General features: G+C 44.4%; 1 protein-coding gene and 1 long non-coding RNA gene across 2 annotated transcripts in view; one reads left to right on the plus strand and one right to left on the minus strand.

The window, feature by feature from the left end:
• Positions 1-17070, minus strand: part of LOC148111529 (uncharacterized) — a 115387-nt gene that overhangs the window by 61387 nt on the left and 36930 nt on the right. Inside the window, exon 2 of the long non-coding RNA XR_015730402.1 lies at positions 9796-9898. This is a non-coding gene — a long non-coding RNA (uncharacterized LOC148111529). The remainder of the gene's footprint in view (positions 1-9795; positions 9899-17070) is intronic.
• The window catches only part of TAGLN2 (transgelin 2), a 29965-nt gene continuing 16857 nt past the window's right edge, over positions 3963-17070 (plus strand). The window contains exon 1 of the mRNA XM_060694389.2: positions 3963-4309. The gene's annotated coding sequence lies outside the window, so the exon portion shown is untranslated. The remainder of the gene's footprint in view (positions 4310-17070) is intronic.

The following is a 17070-nucleotide window of genomic DNA, read 5'->3' on the forward strand; positions in this document are numbered from 1 at the left end:
GACCTAATCCCCAGAGCTGGTCCCCCCTGGCATGTGGCATGTGGGAAAGGAGGGTGAGGGGTACAATTATGTCATTGGGAATTGCATAGCTGAAACCTGACGTCTGCCTTAAGGAATGCAAGCCTACCCAAAAGGGGTGGTACTTCTTGTTTTTAGCTTAATTCTTTGTTTTTTGGCTTAATTCTTCTCCCTCACCCCCCCTTTCCCTTCAGCCAGGAAAAAAACAAAATAACACGGCAGTTTTAGCAAACTTTTCAAGCTGCCCCAAAACTTTTAGAAACTTGGGATCATTTACGGGGCTAATTTATGCTGGGAAAGTTTTTTCTCATGGCTGAATCGGTTTCATTCGCTGCTCAGTAGAGAGACAGGATTGAGGTTGGATGACCCAGGCGCTTGGGGGAGGAGGAGGGGAGGTATTTTTTTGAACTGGTTTCCTGTCTTCCCAAATTTGGTTTTGTCTTGCAAGTGACGTGCATCCCAGAAGGGATGGAGGAAGGCCGGAGCTGCCCGGAGGGGAAAGGAGGGAGCATTTCCTTGTGAGGATTCAGTCCTTGTTTGCAAAACGCATTTCTTTTCCTTTTATATATATATCATTATCGAAACATCAAATACAAAGGGGGAAAAAAATTGGAAGAGAAAAAAGTGTCTGGTAAAAGAGGAAAGAAAAAAATCGACTTTCGATTCATTTTAGCAGTAAAATAAGATAATAACTTGCAACCTCAACTTTCACTTTATACATACATACATACATACATACATACATACATACATATATATAATTATAGAAACATCAAATACAAAGGGGGGAAAAATTGGAAGAGAAAAAAGTGGTAAAAGAGGAAAGAAAAAAATAGACTTTCGATTCATTTTAGCAGTAAAATAAGATAATAACTTGCAACCTCAACTTTCACTTTATACATACATACATACATATATATATATGTGTGTATAATTATCGAAACATCAAATACAAAGGGGGGAAAAATTGGAAGAGAAAAAAGTGGTAAAAGAGGAAAGAAAAAAATCGACTTTCGATTCATTTTAGCAGTAAAATAAGATAATAACTTTTACTTCATACATACATACATACATACATATATAATTATCGAAACATCAAATACAAAGGAAAAAAAATGGGAAGAGTAGGGGAGGAAAAATGGAAGAGAAAAAAGGTGTCAGGTAAAAGAGGGAAGAATGAAAAAAAAGACTTGATTCTTTTTAGCAGTAAAATAACAACTTGCAACCTCCACTTTTACTTTTGCATAGTAATACGTACTAGCCATTTCTATACCGACAAACCTATCTAATCCGCAGAACCCAAAATCAAAATTTTCCTCTTTCCCCCCCACCACCTCAAGCACAAAGTCCAGAAGCGATTTCCCAAGTAGAAACAAAATGAATCGTATTTCTTTAATTTAAAGCCAACAATTTAGCCACTTCTGATAACTCACATCAGCAAACCTTATCTAATCCGCAAAACCCAAAATCAAATTTTTTCATATTTTTTTCCCCCACCTCAAGCACAAAGTCCAGAAACGGTTTCCCAAGTAGAAAACAAAATGAATCGTATTTCTTTAATTTAAAGCCAACAATTTAGCCGCTTCTGATAACTCACGTCAGCTTTTGCAACCGGTAATTCCGTAATTGTGGGAATTAAAAGGATCTTCGTTTTTGTGCCGAGAGGATTCTCGCCGTTGTGCGAGGCGTTTCAATCGGCTCAGAGAAAGTTCGAATCATTGCATTCCCACAACCTGTCCAGGATGGCTTGCCTAATCTTCGGATCTTCCCGTTGTGGCTTTGTGTATGTCACATATCCATGACCCACACAAGATGCTCCAAATTGAAAGGGCCCCAAATTGGTAAATCAGATTAAGTCTTTCAGCCGTTTGAGAGCTGGCGGCTAATTTATTGATTGGAAAGGAGACCACCAGGAATTCCTTCTGGGAAGGGAACCGTTTTATTCTGGCAAATAAGCACTCAAGCCAAGTGCGTACATATTTAGCTCAGCCCAGGGGATTTGAGCTTGACTGAAAAAATACTTTTTGTGGAAAAAAAAAAAGATCAGGATTAAAAATAGAACAAAATGAGAGAAGTTGGAAGGCGGAGGGGATAGGGGAGGGGCTTGGTCTAGAGATGAAAAAGACCATGTAGAAGTCATACAACATACAATACATGTATGTAGTCCTTGACTTAGCAACCCATTTGTTTAGTGACTGAAATGACATTGGAAAAAAAGTGACCCATGATCGGCGTTTCACATTTAGCGTCCCCATGGTCACTTGATCAAAATTCGGACTGTCATCCTGGCAACCGATTCACATTTACGATGGCTGCGGTGTTCCGTGATCGCATGATCCTCTTTTTTTGCGACCGTCTAACAAGCCAAGTCAGTGGGGAAGCCAAAATTCACTTTACAACCAGGTTTCTAACTTAAACCGCGGCAGTGATTCGCTTAACAACGGTGGCGAGAAAAGTCTATAAAGCAAAGCGAAATGCAGTTAACATTAACTCACGTAGCAACAGAAATGTTGGGATGGAAGGGACCTCGGAGGTCCTCTAGTCCAACCCCCTTGTTTAAGCAGGAGACCCCCATCTCATTCCAGGCAAATGACTGTTTGGTCTCTTCCGGAGAAAGAGACGGTGGGATTTAAACGACCCGTGGCCAAATAGCCGAGCCACATCGAGGTTTCGTATCCCATCCTTCCCGGCGGATGTGTGATGCTTAACTGCCCGGGCAGGCAGGGATTATTAAAAATTCACTGCCTCTGGATCGGAAAAAGAGATATACACCAACTCGTCTTCTTATCTCTACTGAGGCAACCGTGGTTGCATCACTTCAGGCTACAAAACGGTTTAAGGATGGCGCAGGGACGTCGTTTCTGACGAACCCCAGGGAGCGGAGCCGAATTGTGCAACCTTAGGGACTAGAAGATTTGGAGGGGAGGAGTCGATTTGGCCCGAGAAAACAGGAGGGGCGGAACGAAGGGCGGCAAAGCTGTATGTTGACTCTTGGGGGTGGGGGTGGGTGGGGGAGTTTGTCAGGCCTCCCCCTTCCAGATGTGATTGACCCACGCCGTGCCCCCAATTCCCCAAGAATAAGCCCCCCTCCCCGGTGAGGGATGCTGGGAACTGTAGTTCAGCAACTTCAAAAGCGCTAAATAGAATAGAAATAGAAATAATGAGCCTTGGTGGCGCAGCAGACTAAAGCACTGTTATTAACACCAGCTGCCTGCAATTACTGCAAGTACAAATCTCACCAGGCTCAAGGTTGACTCAGCCTTCCATCCTTCCGAGGTAGGTAAAATGAGGACCCGGATTGTGGGGGCAATAAGCTGACTTTGTATAAAAAAGAACACCGCTTAGGGGGGGCCGAAAGCCCTACTAAGCAGGTATATACAAAAGTATGAAGGCTATTGCTTAACGCATTGTAAGCCGCCCTGAGTCTCCGGAGAAAGGGTGGCATATAAATCAAACCAATAAATAAGAAAGAAAGAAAGAAAGAAAGAAAGAAAGAAAGAAAGAAAGAAAGAAATAGAAATAGAAGAGAAGACAATAAGATTCTGGGATAGAGTAGAGTAGAGTAGAGTAGAGTAGAGTAGAGTAGAGTAGAGTAGAGTAGAGTAGAGTAGAGTAGAATAGAATTCTTTATTGGCCAAGTGTGATTGGACACACAAGGCATTAAATTCTTTTTAAACGGGTTTAACAGAATAACAGAATTCGGAAGGGGTCTTTGGAGATCTTCTAGTCCGACCCCCTGCAGCCCAATCCCATTTCAGACAAATGGGTGTGTGTCCATCAAGGGTAATCCTTCCTTTCCTCGGGGGGCTCGGGGACTAAAGACGCTGCGCTTGTCGATCACAAAAGTCCGGCGGTTCGAATCCCTAGCACCGGTCTCCTTGCTGTGAGCAGGGGGCTGGACTAGATGACCTCCAAGACCCCTTCCCAGCTCTGTTAACTGCTACAAATCCCTCTCCTGGAGAGCAACCGCCGCCGCAAAGCCGCTCTCCTGCGGTTTACTCCGGAGTAAGCTCTTCTCTAAAGGCTTTTTTTTTCCTCCATGGAAAGGAATTGGCACTTTGCGCCTTGAAAGCCTCTCCCGATTCTTCCCCTTGAGTTTCTCTTCTTTTTCTCTCTCTCTCTCTTTTCTTTTTCTTTTTTTTTTCTTTTTCCTGCCCCCGGGGGAGGCGTCGCCGCCTCGGAGGAGCGCTGACATCAGCCTTAAAAAGCCAGAGCCGGGCGTGGGAGGCGAGAGTAAGGCGCGGCTTTGCTTAATCCGGCAGCGCTCGCAGCCACAACTCCGCGGAGGAAGGTAAGTCTTGGGGTGGGGGGGGGTGGGGGGGAAGGGCAGGGGAGAAAAGGGGACCCCCAGGTGACCTTGGGGTGGGGTGGGGTGGGGGGGCTCTCTGGAAAACGCCCAAGCTTGTGGGTTTAACTTCTCTTCTACGTGGAAACGGTGGGGAGGATTCTCTCCTTTTCGCACGCGGCTTTTGCAAAAGGTCTGGGCTGGCCGCGTGGATGACCTCCAGGGTTCCCACGCCCTTCTCCACCTCGCCCGGTGTTCCCGTCCTTTCTTCTCTTCCCCCACTCTTTCTCCTTTTTCTTTCTTTTTCTTTCTTTTTCTTTCTTTTTCTCTTTCTTTCTTTCTCTTTTCTTTTCTTCCTTCCTTCTTTCTTTCTCTTTCTCCTTTCTTTCCTTCCTTCCTTCTTTCTTTCAAGAGTCCCTTGGGAGTTGGGCGGCATAGAAATATGATTAATTCAATTCAATTCAATTCAACTTTCTCTTTTCTTTCCTTTCCTTCCTTCCTTCTTTCTCTCTGTCTCTTTCTTTCTTTCTTTCTTTCTTTCCTTCCTTCTTTCTCTCTCTCTTTTTCTCCTTTCCTTTCCTTTTTTCCTTCCTTCCTTCCTTCTTTCTTTTTCTTTCTCCTTTCTTTCCTTCCTTTCTCTTTCTTTCGTTCCTTCCTTCTTTCTTTCTCTCTTTCTCCTTTCTTTCTTTCTGTCTCTCTCTTTCTCCTTTCCTTTCTTCCTTCCTTCCTTCCTTCTCTGTCTCTCTCTTTCTTTCTTTCCCTTTCCCTTTCTCTCCCATTTCTGTTGGCCTTTTTGGGGTTGGGGGGAACGTTGCCTTATCGTTTGGGACTGAAACTCCCATGTTGCTGCTAAAGGGACGATGAGACTTGTAGTCCTTGAGCGTTGGGAGGGTCTTCTCCTGACCCCTTTTGCCAAGATCTTTCTGCGACCCAAGTTGGCAAAGAAAAGCGGGTTTTAGAAGTTAGCTTATAAGAGCTGGGCTGCGATTCTCCAGACAGCCGCTAGGTGGCCGCGTAAAAGATATGGTTTTGGCGCCCTCTGCTGGCTGTCTGGATGTTTGCAGGGTTTCTTTGGTCACTGTTCCACAGGGCCACAGTTGATTTGCTGCCTTTTGACACACACCCACACCCACAAACTGCCTTTGCACGGCACCCCACTGTTATGGCTGAGTTAACATCTGGCGCAACCCCAAGCCAATGTTGGGTTTGTACAGTTAAAGCGTTGCCAAACAAGCTACGATTGAGTGAAACAGCCAGCTTTTTCTTCTGAAACGGCTATCCGGCTCTTCGATGTTGGTCAGCTGTCTTTTTCAAGAGTCGGATAACTTTATATGTGCCCCTTGCCTTTGGGGGCGGGAGCGGGGAGGGGCGGGTAGGATCTCTGAGCTCCCTGCCCAGATGTGCATTACTCCCGGCCTCCTTTTCCCTGGCTCTGGCCTTGTGGTCCGTGAACATCTGTACAGCCAACCAACCCTCCACACCGCCGTCCGCCTAAATTGGTTAGCACGCCCCTTCAAAAGACCCTCAAGGGTATAATTAATTTTTTTTAAAAAATAGGAATAATGCTTCTAATTTATCCACCATCCCTATCCTCTCTTTCTCTCTCTCTCTATTTTCTGGCCAGTTGGCCTTACAGACCCAGACATGACAAGATTGTAGAATAGGAGTGTCCAACCTTTGGCCATTTGGACAATCTATGGACTTCAACTCCCAGAATTCCCCAGCCGGCCAAGCCAAAGCCGGCTTGGGGGGGATTCTGGGAGTTGAAGTCCACAGGTCTTAAAAGTTGGACGCTACTGTTGTTGTTAAAATTTCCCATCATGCCCTTTGCTGATGTAAGCATTGCCCCCGGGGCATTGTGGGAATTCAAGCTTGCCTTTGGAAGTTGTGGGAGCTTCATCCCTGGAGGCTTTCGAGAAGAGACTGGACTGCCATCGGTCAGAAATGGTGTAGGGTCTCCTGCTTGGCTGGGGGGGGTAGGGGGTTGGACTAGATGACCTTACAAGGTCCCTTCCAACTCGGTTGGTTTGCAAAATAGTTTGCAAAGCCACAGAGACCGAAAGAAGGGATTTAGCAATCTGAGGCTAGGAACAGCTCCATAAACCAGGAAAGGGGAGAAAATGAGAATGTGGTTTTGTCTGGCGCTTGAGAAGGGTGAGAAAACGGAGTAATTCTGGTTATTTACCAGAATTACTGGTTATTTTGGGCCAAAGTTGTGTAATTCTTTTTTAAAAAATTTAAATTCTGTATTGGAATGTTTTTTTATTTTTGGCTGTGCACCGCCCTGAGTCCAGCAGGAGAAGGGCGGTATACAAATTTAATAAAAATAAATAAATAAATAAATAAATATTTATGCCCCCACCCCAAAAAAAAACCCCGGCCCTGTGAAGGCTGCCGGCTGGACCCTTCTGGAAAGTTAAGACAATTTGGACGCTTTCCTAAAGCAGTTTTTTCCTTCCCCTTCGTTGTATCCTGGCTCTTTCCACCGAGACTCGTCCTTAGCTGATCTCTGGCAAAAGTCTGGAATGCAAGGATGACGAAACCAGATTTCTGCTTAAACTTGCTGGGTGGGGGGGGGGAGAAGGAAAGGCTTTGGGGGGGGTTGCTGACCCAACCGATTCGCACCCTGGCTTGTCTCTGCGGGTCGGGAAACAAGGTGGTTGAAAGAGGGAGGGAGGCTGGGGATTGTCTCTCCCCACCAGCGGTGCGTCATTCGTTGGGGGGCAACTCCCTGCTGGCTGGCTGGCTGGCTGTGGGTCGGCTTATGCTTGGGGGAGGGCGCGGTCTGCCCCGCAGGGCCGTCGTAACCGTTGCAACCTTGGAAGCTGAGATATGGTGGAGGTGTGTACCTGTTGCATTGTTCTTTCTCCCCCACCACCCACTCCCAATAATTTATTTTAGTCAGAAAGTTAAAATACGAGCTGCAAACAAAAAGAACATTTTGCACACACACACAAAAAAGCCGGAACTGACAATTTCAAAAGTGCATTGTAAAAGACGAGAGACAAAAAACACATATACATATATTGTGTCGTTCCCCCCCCAAAGTTGAAGATGGATAAATATATATATATATATATATATATATATATATATATATATATATATATATATATATATATATATATATATATATATATATATATATATTGCAGTAATAAGTTTCCCTCTTCGTTGCAAAGCAGGCCTACTTTTCAATATAGAATTCTTTATTGGCCAAGTGAGATTGGACGCACAAGGAATTTGTCTTAGGTGCATATGCTCTCAGTGTACGTAAGGAGAATAAATTACATTCATCAAGCTTTTATAAACTTTTTATAAAATAAAAACTTTTTATAAACTTCTAACCAATTTAACCTGCCCTCTATCTACTTACATATGAGAAAAGAGAGTTAACAGGCAAACCAACAGCAGGGTTAAAATTTTATTTATTTATTTATTTATTTTGTCGCATTTCTATGCCGCCCAACTCCCAAGGGACTCTTATTTCCCGTTTTATTATTTGGATAGGGTCTGCTAATGCCAAACCTGCCTTACCACGCTGCAAATTCTCCATTTCAGCATCCAGTTTCTCCTAAGGACTGTTTTCGAAGACAGCAGGCGTGTTACAGGCCGGCCTTTTTGAGCTGTCCATAATTGCCATCTTGTGGCAGGGAGTTCCATAGCCGGAGCTGCACCCAGTAGGAAGAAAATCCTTGTATCTGCCACCTTGGCTTTTAATATGAGCGGCAAAGAAAGCTTTTATGCTTCTTTTTTGTTTTCTATACCCTGCACAATAGGATATTGGGGGAAGCTGGATTCGCTTAACAACCATGGCCAAATAAAAAGGGGGGGGGTAATAAAACCAGACAGGACTCACTTAACAACCGCCTTTTTTCCTGTCTATAAATGCAAAGTTGGAATTTAATCAGCAGAGGGGGAAAAAATGTTCCAATCTTTTCAAATTTAATTTTCGGGAAACAAAGGGGGAAGGGAGAGCTAATTCGGAACACTCCGCAGTCTGCAGGTACTCCTCGGCTTACGACCACAATTGAGCCCCAGACGTTTGTTGCTAAGCGAGACATTTGTTAAGCGAGACAAATTTCCATTGTTAAGTGGGACTGAGTTGGAAGGGACCTTGTAGGTCATCTAGTCCAACCCCCTGCCCAAGCAAGAGACCCTACACCATTTCTGACAAATGGCAGTCCAGTTTCTTTTCTTGAAAGCCTGTCGCTAAGTGAGACATTTGTTAAGTGCCCCCATTTTACGACTTCTCTTGCCGCCGTTGCTAAGAGAATCACTGCAGCTGTTAAGTTAGTAACCTGGTTGTTAAGTGAATCTGGCTTTCCCCTTGACTTTGCTCGACAGAAGGTGGCCAGAGGGGAATCGTGTGACTTTGGGACACACACTGCAACGGTCATAACTCCGAAACCAGTTGCCAACCGTCAGATCCTGGGGACAAAGTTCGTTAACTGTGAAAAACGGCCATCCGTCCACATTTTTTCAGTGCCGATGTAATGGTCACTAAGCGAACTCTCAGAAGTCTTAGCTATATTAGAAACCACGCCGAAAACGGCATTTGCTTATCTCTTGGAGGCCCTGTCATTTTTATTTTTTCGATGCAAAAAAAATGGAATTTCTTTCTTAACTTAGAGCTCGAGAGCCAAACGATAAAACTTTTGACCTCGAAAGAGCAAAAAAAAAACACAACTCCACATTTTTGCTGACATATAATTCCCCGGGATCGGAGTCCTTCCAATGAGGCTCCAATAAAGCCCAAAGTTAATTTAAATAAATATCTCTGCCGGTTGTGCAAGCTTTCAAAAAACTAATATAAAACCAAATGAAGGAATTTCCCCTCCCCTCCTCCTTTCCCCTTTGCAGGGTTTGAAAAAAAAACAAGAAAAAACAGCTTCGGTTTGTAGAGGGGGTGGGAATTCGTCTGCTTGCATTTTTCACGCAATCAAACCGTGGTTTGTGGAATCGTGGCTTACTGAACAGACCCGCGTGGCTTGGGTTGTGCTAGGCCTGGCAGACTTCCCCTCCCTTTTTTTTAATAATTACAGCGGGTTGTGTAAGCTTTGCAAAGTTGGACTTTCGTTCAAAAGCCACACCTATATTGATCAGGAGCAAGGCAATCCTTGACTTACGACGACAGTTGGGAGCAGAATTCCCCCGGCTAAGCAAGGCAGTTGTTAAGCGAGTCACGCCTCCTTTTACAACCTTAGGCGGTTGTTAAATGAGAATCAGAGGGTCATTAAACAAATCCGGTCCCGTCCCCCCCATTTTGGCTTTGCTTGTCGGAAGCTGGCTGGGAAGATCGCAAATGGTGGTTAACAGATGAACAGAGTTGGCAGGGACCTTTTAGGTCATCTAGTCCAACCCTCCACCCAAGGAGCAGACCCTCTGACAGATGAGACTGTCAGGATGCTGCAACCATGCTGCCAATTTTCATCGCATGCTCGTTGGGATATTGGAACGGTCAGAAGTTGTGAGGACCAGTTGTAACTTACTTTGTTCAGGAACTTTGGTCGGTAAACGAATGGCTGCAAGACGAGGTCTTTATTCAGTGTGGGAAGCTGATGCAGTCCAATCATCGCCGAGCTGCACACGGCCCTTGGGAGGATAACAGGTGAACAGAGTTGGAAGGGACCTTGGAGGTCATCTAGTCCAGCCCCCCGCCCAAGCAGCAGACCTTACACCCGTGATGGCGAACCTATAGCACGCGTGCCACAGATGGCACGCGGAGCTATATCGGTGGGCATGCGAGCATTGCCCTAGCTCAGCTCCTAGAAAGGCTCTGGAGCCTGGGGAGAGCAAAAAACAGGCCTTCCGATCCTACCGGAAGTTGATCAAACGGGCCATTTCTGGCCTCCGGAGGGGTGGGGAAGGCCATTGTCACGTTTCGAGGTCGTCTCAAATAAATTGCATTTCAAACAAAGTCTTTGATGAAAAACTCCCATTTATTAAGCACGACATTCTAATTCCGACTCCATCGCAGCCAACACTGACTTCCTGACCCAAAACCCTCCCTTTCCTTTCCCCACTCCTCTGCACTCATTGGCCATCTTCCAAGTCACTCTACTCCTAATCTACTGCTCCAGCTCAAAGGAATTTCCCCCCTCCCATCCCATCTCCTAGGGGATATTATCTCCAGGGAAAATAAGTAGGTGAAAAGTCAAACGTCCCTTTCCAGACGCCTCCGCTTCTCCTTCTTATGTCAGCACTAGAGTAAATGCAGCTTGAAGTGCTGACAGCCGTTTTCACCCTCTCCAGGCTCCTAGAAAGTCTCTGGAGTCTGGGGAGAGCAAAAAATATGCTTTCCAGTGGGAGCAGAAGTTGGCAAACAGGCTGTTTCCGGCCTCTGGAGGGCCGTGGGGAGTTGAGGAAGTGGGGAAGGCTGTTTTTCGCCCTCCCCAGGCGCCAAGAAAGCCTCTGGAGCCTGGGGAGGCCGAAAAATGGGCCTACTGGGCCCACCCTGCCATTGTGTGCCAAAAGCGGGGGAGCACGTGGGGGGCCAGGGTGCATTGAATTATGGGTGTGGCCACACGCCTGTGTAACCCCCCCATCACTTCCCCCCACTTTTGGCACGCGACGGCAAAAAGGTTAGCCATCGCTGCCCTACACCAATTCTGACAGATGGCAGTCCAGTCTCTTCTTGAAAGCCTCCAGGGATGAAGCTGCCATCACTCCTGAAGGCAAGCTTGGATTCCCACAATGCCCTGGGAGCAAAGGGCATTATGGGAAATTTTAACATGATAGGTGACCCTCAAAGCTTTCTTGCTGAAACAGACAAGAGACCAGGATCGGTAGAAATATTCCTGCAGGATTCGATTCGTTTGTGGATTCTGTACTGGTTAGGCCTCGATTTACGGCCGTTCATTTAGCAACCGTTTGGAGTTTACAACGGCACTGGGGGGAAAAAAGTGACTTATGACTGTTTTTCACACGTATGACGGTTGTAACATCCCGGGATCACACAATCCCCTTTTGCAACCTTCTGACAAACAAAATCAATGGTGATTCACTTAACAACCGGGTTTTACTAACTTAAAAACGGCAGTGATTCGTTTAACGGTGGCAAGAAATGCCGTAAAACGGGGCAAAGTCCACTTAATAACTTGTCCCCACATTAACGACATCAATTTGGGGCTCAATTGTGGTCGTAAGTCCAAAAGACGACCTGTAGCTGTTATCTTCCCTTCCGAATCAGGTTTGCAAAAAAGGATCGGGTTTGAGAAGAGATCTCGGCCAGCTTTCTCAATCTCCTTTGACGTCGGACGCAGAAATCCTGAACTGATTTTTCTTTGTGTTGTTGTTGTTGTTTGACCCACAATAGGTGTGACGGGCAAACCTTTTGTTTGCCTTCTGCATTTTTGCACCGTTGCGGTTAGAAGGCAGGGTGGTGGCGGCTGAACGAACATTTCAAAGGTTAAACAAGGATCACTTTCTTAAGGCTGATGGCTGGTTAGTTTTTTCCTTCCTCAAGCGTATAATAAATTGGTCGCTCTCTACCTGACCTGTACAATTAGAAAAGTACAGGTAGAATTGCAACCCTTCGTTTGGGGACTCTTCGAAGTTACGACGACAATGGGACTTCTGACTGTTTTTCACACTTAACGACCGTTGCAGCATTCCAACAGTCACGCGGTCAAAATTTCATTTAGAATAACGGAGTTGGAAGGGACCTTGGAGGTCTTCTAGTCCAACCCCCTGCTTAGGCAGGAAAGCCTACACCGCTTCAGACAAAGGGTTATCCAATCTCTTCTTTAAAAACTTCCAGTGTTGGGGCATTCACAACTTCTGGTGGCAAGTTGATCCACTTATTAATTGTTCTAACTGCCAGGAAATTTCTCCTTAGTTCTAAGTTGCTTCTCTCCTTGATTAGATTCCACCCATTGCTTCTTGTTCTACCCTCAGGTACTTTGGAGAATAGTTTGACTCCCTCTTCTTTGTGGCAGCCCCTGAGATATTGGAACACTGCTATCATAGAATAGAGTAGAGTAGAGTAGAGTAGAGTAGAGTAGAGTAGAGTAGAGTAGAGTAGAGTAGAGTAGAGTAGAGTGTATAGAGTAGAGTAGAGTAGAATAGATAGAGTGTATAGAGTAGAGTAGAGTAGAGTAGAGTAGAGTGGAGAGTAGAGTAGAGAGTAGAGTAGAGTAGAGCGTATAGAGTAGAGTAGAGAGTGTAGAGTAGAATAGAGTAGAATAGAGTAGAATAGGAATTTTTCATGTCCCCCCTAGTCCTTCTCTTCATTAAACTAGACGTACCCAGTTCCTGCAACCGTTCTTTGTATGTTTTAGCCTCCAGTCCCCTAATCACCTTTGTTGCTCTTCTCTGCACGCTTTCTAGAGTCTCCGCATCTTTTTTACATCGTGGCGACCAAAACTGGATGCCATATTCCAAGTGTGGCCTTACCAAGGCCTTATAAAGTGGTATTAACACTTCATGTGATCCTGATTCTATCCCTCTGTTAATGCAGCCTAGAACTGTGTTGGTTCTTTGAAATTTGAACACTTGGCAACTGGCATGTACAGGTAATCCTCACCTCAATGGAGCCCCAACATTTCTGTCGCTGAGCGAGACGTTTGTTAAGGGAGTTTTGACCCTGTTTTACGAACTTTCTCGCCGCAGTTCTTAAGGGCATCACTGGCGGTCGATACTGAATTCTTGCCACGGTTGTTAAGCGAGTCGGTTCGTAACCCGGTTGTTAAGCGAATCTGCCTTCCCCGTTGACTTTTTCAGAAGGTCGGCAAAGGGACAATAATACTGGGATAAATAATGGGATAAACAGTGGTGAAAACAAAAAAAAAGAGAGAGAGAGAAAAGAGAGGGGGAACAATGGGAAATATAGGGCAAAACAGGAGAGATCAGGATTTTAAGGCACAAAAGGAAAAAAGGGGAAAGAAAAAGGTAAAAATAAAAAGGGAAAGGGAAAAAAGGAAAGAAATGAAAGGGGAATATGATGTATACGACTAGAATTGAAATATAAATTGTAGTAAGAAATAATGTTAAATCATACGATGGTGAAAATGAATTGAAAAATAATTGGAATAATAATTGAAATGTTTTTAATAGTGGTGTGTGTACAAACGATTAAGTGATGATTTGGAATAATACAGGGGGAAAGCTATATGATTAGAGGATAATAGTTAGAATATTTTTAAATTCAACTAAGTTGTTTTTTTTCCCCTTCTGGTTCATATATAAATGAAAAAGATATCTATGTAATCAATTGATTTATATTAAAATGTTGGATTGTGTCAAGTTTCCGAAAGATGCCCTAATTAATTCATGAGCCATGATATTAGTTAAGGAAATGTATGTTATAAAATGAGTGGGTTTATTATTAATATAAGAATTAAATAACTGTAACACCACATCATTAATTAATTTGATGATGGATATAAAAATTAGATGATAATGGGAAAAAGGGTTTAATATAGAATAGAAGGGGAAATGGAATTTGGTCAGAATTAGAGATGAAAACGAAGGGTAATATTGGTACAAAATAGATGAAAATAAATGTTACGGCAAAAAAGGAGGTACAGAAATTGTAATTTTAGCTGAAAGGGCAACCGTCGTAATTATGAACCGCTTGCCAAGTGTCTTGAATTTCGTTCCCGTGAGTCGCCGTCGTAACTGTGAAAAACACTCAAAAGTCACTTTTTTTCCGGCGCCGGATGTTCATGTTAAACGGTCATTAAGCGAAAATCGTTGTAAGTTGAGGACTTCCTGTATTTATGGAGGGTGCACTGTCCCGGGGGGACGGAAGAGGTGGGGAATTCTGGGAGTTGAAGTCCCCCCATTTTAAGATTGCTGAGGCTTGGAAAAGTTGGCCCAACAGGATCAAGGAAAGCAAAATAATAGAAAGAGAAATTGGTCTGGGGGGAAGAATTGGGGAGGGGGCAGGATTGCTAGCTTTGTCTCTCTCTCTCTCTCTCTCTTTTCAGGCATGGAAGGGTTTGTTACACACACACATATGCACAAACACACAATGTGTGGCTAATCAGCCAATCCTGAATTTCTTTTAAATCTTTTGAGCTGCAAGGCTGAGAAACTGGGTGTGGGGCTTAATCCTTCCTGCTTCCTTATCTGTGCAAGGCGGGAATTTATATTCTGAGTTTGTGGGTGTGTGTGTGTGTGTGTGTGTGTGTGTGTGTGTGTGTGTGTGTGTGTGTATATATATATATATATGTTTGTGTGTGTGTGTGCCAACTCAGCTCTACTGGCAGAAGGATGGGCAGGCAGGCAGGCAGGCAGGCAGGCAAGGGTTTCCCATTGCATCAAGCTAACATTGCTGGTCTGTTTTGTTGTCCCAAAATGCCCAGGTAAGGCTTGCATTCCTTCCTTACCTGGGCATGTTTTCATGAATGAGTTTAAAAAAAAACAAAAAACAGCCACAACAGCTGGCAAGTCCTTGACTTCGGACCGCGGCCGAGCCAACCATTTCCACGGCTAAGCCAGACGGTCGTTAAGTGAGTTTTTGCCCCCCGTTGTACGGCCTTTCTTGCCACAGTTTTTTAAGGGGATCGCCGAAATGGTTTTAAATTAGTCCACATGGTCGTTAAGTGAGTCTGGCTTCCTGATTTCGCTTGTTTGGAAAGTCGCAAAAGGGGGTATCGCAGGACCCTGGGACATTGCATCGGTCATAAATACAGGACAGCTGCGAAGACTCTGAATTTTGATTATGCGGCCATGGGGGAATGCTGCAGTGGTCGTAAGTGTGAAAAATGGTCATGTCATTTTTTTTTTCCGGGGCCGTTGTAACTTCGGAACAGGTCACTAAAGAAATGGTTGTAAACCGAGGATTACCTGTCTTTTCCTTCCTGTGACCCAGCAGAGCCAAAGTAGAGATGGAAATGATATGGGTAGTCCTCAACTTATGACCATTCACTTAAAAGAAGGGACTTATGACAGGTCCTCCCATTTCTGACCATCGCAGCATCCCAGATTTGGAGAGGGTTTTTTTTTTTGCATCCCAAAATTTTGCATTTGAAATTATTATTTTTTTCCCCCTTTGTTGGCCAAATCCAAAAATTTTTTTTTTATTATTTTATTTTAAAAACAAAACTTTCTTAAACATATAAAATATACAGACGACACTACATAAAAAGAAAAAGTGACTTTGGTCACACGTCCATTATCTTATTAACGGTGCATATTTGTTAATTATTATTATTATCGTACAGAATTTTACATCTACCCTCATTTCTACGAGTTATCCAATCATACCACCTATTCCACGCTATATAACATTTTGAGTCTACCTTATCCTTCATTTCAAATGTTAGTTTGTCCATTTCCGCACAGTTATAGATTTTTTTGGATTATCAATTGATCTCTTGGCGGTTGATCAGTTTCCCAACATTTTTCCAAATGTTTTCCAAATCCAAAATCTTGCATCCCCCAAATTGCAGTAGCCTAAAGTCACGCGATCATCGTCACAATGTGGCCAGAACAGAAAATCTGAGTTAGGACAAATACTGTTAGGTCGGATTTAAAATAAGGCTCCGTCTTCTAAATTAGGTTTCGCTGAAGCTCTTTGGGGGTGGAACCTCCCAGCTTAGGCACAGTCTACCTCCAATTACCCGGAGGAATAAACCGATGAAAAACGTTATTTGCAACTGTGTCCTGGCTGTGAACTTCCTCCCCCAATGCATCTCTCTGGCTAGCGAAACGGAAATCGGTGGCTGGACTTGGATGGTTTTTGCATCCCGAAAAGCCTGCGAAAAAATAAATAAAAATCCCCGTTGCTACAACAAGGCTTTGTATATTTAAGAAAAGGGGGGGGGGAAAAAACAACTCAGGAAGTTTCTCTCCAACCGTTGCGGCTTCTGATTTACACATCTCGCTGCTCCACTCCTTCCTGTCCCTGCTAAATGAGAATGTGCCACTGGTGTGGTTTTGGGGTGTTAACCAACATCAGTTCCTTTTCCCCCCGCTTTTTTTTTTCCCCATAATGCCACATTTTGAATCTTCTGAGGTCACCTTGCTCATAGCTACTCAGACCTCAAGTGCAATTCTGCACTTGGCATGATTTCTTCAATTAATGGACCCGCCACGCCTTAAAAGGAGACTCTTAAAACTTTCTGCAAATTCAAACTTCCTTCCTTGCTGAATTTAACTCTCCAAAGACACCCTCTCCGAAGACGCCCTGAGTCTTCGGAGAGGGGCGGCATACAAATTGAATTAATACATTAATTAATAAACTCGGTTTGCTAAAGCCCTGGTTGCAGTGGGGTTTTTTGGGGTATTTTTGGGGGGCGGGAAAGCCAGATGGGATGGGATTAGCTAACCCTGATTGATTAGCACCGGGAAATTTCCTTCATGCTCTACAACCAAGGAGGTGGAGTCCTCAATTTACAACAGTTGCTTGAGTAGACCGTTCAAAGTTACCATGATGCTGAGAAATGGGACTTACGACCGTTTTTCAGTTCAACCTTGGCAGCGTTCCCCAGGATCATGGGATCAAAATTCAGACGCTCTGGGGCAGCCCCTCAAATATTGGAAGACTGCCATCATGTCTCCCCCTCGTCCTCCTCTTCACTAGACTAGTCACGCCCGGTTCCTGCAACCGTTCATCGTATGTTTTAGCTTCCAGGCCTTTGATCATCTTCGGCAGATTCAGATTAACAGAGATGGAAGGGACCTTGTGGGTCATCTAGTCCAATTCCCCCACCCAAACAGGAGACCCTACCCCATTTCTGACAGATGGCTGCCCTGTCTCTTCTTGAAAGCTTCCAGTGATGAAGCTCCCACAACTTCTGAAGGCAACTTCTGTTCCA

Source organism: Pantherophis guttatus, chromosome 18, assembly GCF_059756535.1.
Source record: "Pantherophis guttatus breed Tessera chromosome 18, ASM5975653v1, whole genome shotgun sequence".
In the NCBI taxonomy this organism is placed as follows: Eukaryota; Metazoa; Chordata; class Lepidosauria; order Squamata; family Colubridae; genus Pantherophis; species Pantherophis guttatus.